General features: G+C 37.2%; 11 pseudogenes; all 11 read left to right on the forward strand.

The window, feature by feature from the left end:
• The first annotated feature begins 40 nt into the window (after positions 1-40).
• On the forward strand, positions 41-159 carry LOC148457359 (5S ribosomal RNA; annotated as a pseudogene).
• A 116-nt stretch (positions 160-275) lies between these two features.
• Positions 276-394, forward strand: LOC148457360 (5S ribosomal RNA; annotated as a pseudogene).
• Positions 395-509: 115 nt separating this feature from the next.
• Positions 510-628, forward strand: LOC148457361 (5S ribosomal RNA; annotated as a pseudogene).
• Positions 629-744: 116 nt separating this feature from the next.
• LOC148457362 (5S ribosomal RNA) lies at positions 745-863 on the forward strand (annotated as a pseudogene).
• Positions 864-979: 116 nt separating this feature from the next.
• Positions 980-1098, forward strand: LOC148457363 (5S ribosomal RNA; annotated as a pseudogene).
• A 115-nt stretch (positions 1099-1213) lies between these two features.
• On the forward strand, positions 1214-1332 carry LOC148457364 (5S ribosomal RNA; annotated as a pseudogene).
• A 116-nt stretch (positions 1333-1448) lies between these two features.
• On the forward strand, positions 1449-1567 carry LOC148457365 (5S ribosomal RNA; annotated as a pseudogene).
• Positions 1568-1683: 116 nt separating this feature from the next.
• Positions 1684-1802, forward strand: LOC148457366 (5S ribosomal RNA; annotated as a pseudogene).
• A 116-nt stretch (positions 1803-1918) lies between these two features.
• Positions 1919-2037, forward strand: LOC148457367 (5S ribosomal RNA; annotated as a pseudogene).
• Positions 2038-2153: 116 nt separating this feature from the next.
• On the forward strand, positions 2154-2272 carry LOC148457368 (5S ribosomal RNA; annotated as a pseudogene).
• A 116-nt stretch (positions 2273-2388) lies between these two features.
• The window catches only part of LOC148457369 (5S ribosomal RNA), a 119-nt pseudogene continuing 7 nt past the window's right edge, over positions 2389-2500 (forward strand).

A 2500-nucleotide genomic window follows, 5' to 3' on the forward strand; every position in this document is an offset into this window, starting at 1 on the left:
GTAAAGAAGTAAAAGAGGTCTAAAGTTAATGTATTTGAGCACCTACAGCCAAACCACACTGGACATGCCCAATCTCATCTGATATTGGAAGCTATGCAGTGTTGCGCCTGGTTAGTGCTTGGATGGGAGACCACCTGGGAATACCAGATGCTGTAGGTAATTTTATACTGACATAACTTTCTTTTCTATTACATTTTACATTTAATTTTTTCAACTTATCAATGAATTTACTTGAGTTAAGAAGTAAAAGAGGTCTAAAGTTAATGTTTTTGAGCACCTACAGCCAAACCACACTGGACATGCCCAATCTCGTCTGATCTTGGAAGCTATGCTGTGTTGGGCCTGGTTAGTACTTGGATGTGAGTCCACCTGGGAATACCAGGTGCTGTAGGTAATTTTATGCAGCCATAGCATTCTTTTCTATTACATTTTACATTACATTTTTTCAACTTATCAAAAATTTGCTTGAGTTAAGAAGAAAAAGAGGTCTAAAGTTAATATTTTTGAGCACGTACAGCCAAACCACACTGGACATGGCCAATGTCGTCTGATCTTGGAAGCTATGCAGTGTTGGGCATGGTTAGTACTTGGATGGGAGACCACCTGGGAATACCAAGTGCTGTAGGTACTTTTATACTGCCATAACATTCTTTTCTATTACATTTTACATTTAATTTTTTCAACTTATCAATGAATTTACTTGAGTTAAGAAGTAATAGAAGTCTAAAGTTAAGCATTTTGAGCACTTACAGCCAAACCACACTGGACAGGCCAAATCTCGTCTGATCTTGGAAGCTAAGCATTGTTGGGCCTGGTTAGTACTTGGATGGGAGACCACATGGGAATACCAGGTGCTGTAGGTAATTTTATACAGCCAAAACATTCTTTTCTATTACATTTGACATTATATTTTTTCAACTTATCAATGAATTTACTTGAGTTAAGAAGTAAAAGAGGTCTAAAGTTAATGTTTTTGAGCACCTACAGCCAAACCACACTGGACATGCCCAATCTCATCTGATATTGGAAGCTATGCAGTGTTGGGCCTAGTTAGTGCTTGGATGGGAGACCTCCTGGGAATACCAGATGCTGTAGGTAATTTTATACTGACATAACATTGTTTTCTATTACATTTTACATTTAATTTTTCAACTTATCAATGAATTTACTTGAGTTAAGAAGTAAAAGAGGTCTAAAGTTAATGTTGTTGAGCGCCTAGAGCCAAACCACACTGGACATGCCCAATCTCGTCTGATCTTGAAAGCTATGCAGTGTTGGGCCTGGTTAGTACTTGAATGGGAGACCACCTGGAAATACCAAGTGCTGTAGGTAATTTTATACTGACATAACATTCTTTTCTATTACATTTTACATTTAATTTTTTCAACTTATCAATGAATTTACTTGAGTTAAGAAGTAAAAGAGGTCCAAAGTAAATATTTTAGAGCACGTACAGTCAAACCACACTGGACATGGCCAATGTCGTCTGATCTTGGAAGCTATACAGTGTTGGGCATGGTTAGTACTTGGATGGGAAACCACCTGGGAATACCAGGTGCTGTAGGTAATTTTATACTGCCATAACATTCTTTTCTATTACATTTTACATTTAATTTTTTCAACTTATCAATGAATTTACTTGAGTTAAGAAGTAAAAGAGGTCTAAAGTTAATGTTTTTGAGCACCTACAGCCAAACCACACTGGACTTGCCCAATCTCGTCTGATCTTGGAAGCTATGCAGTGTTTGGCCTGGTTAGTACTTGAATGGGAGACCACCTGGGAATAACAGGTGCTGTAGGTAATTTTATACTGCCATAACATTCTTTTCTATTACATTTTACATTTAATTTTTACAACTTATCAATGAATTTACTTGAGTTAAGAAGTAATAGAGGTCTAAAGTTAAGTATTTTGAGCACCTACAGCCAAACCACACTGGACATGCCCAATCTCGTCTGATCTTGGAAACTAAGCATTGTTGGGTCTGGTTAATATTTGGATGGGAGACCACCTGGGAATACCAGGTGCTGTAGGTAATTTTATACAGCCAAAACATTCTTTTCTATTACATTTTACATAAAAAATTTTCAACTTATCAATGAATTTACTTGAGTAAAGAAGTAAAAGAGGTCTAAAGTTAACGTATTTGAGCACCTACAGCCAAACCACACTGGACATGCCCAATCTCATCTGATATTGGAAGCTATGCAGTGTTGCGCCTGGTTAGTGCTTGGATGGGAGACCACCTGGGAATACCAGATGCTGTAGGTAATTTTATACTGACATAACTTTCTTTTCTATTACATTTTACATTTAATTTTTTCAACTTATCAATGAATTTACTTGAGTTAAGAAGTAAAATAGGTCTAAAGTTAATATTTTTGAGCACGTACAGCCAAACCACACTGGACATGGCCAATGTCGTCTGATCTTGGAAGCTATGCAGTGTTGGGCATGGTTAGTACTTGGATGGGAAACCACCTGGGAATACCAGGTGCT

The sequence above is a fragment of the Taudactylus pleione genome, unplaced genomic scaffold (genome assembly GCF_031769625.1).
Source record: "Taudactylus pleione unplaced genomic scaffold, aTauple2 ptg000967l, whole genome shotgun sequence".
Classification (NCBI taxonomy): Eukaryota; Metazoa; Chordata; class Amphibia; order Anura; family Myobatrachidae; genus Taudactylus; species Taudactylus pleione.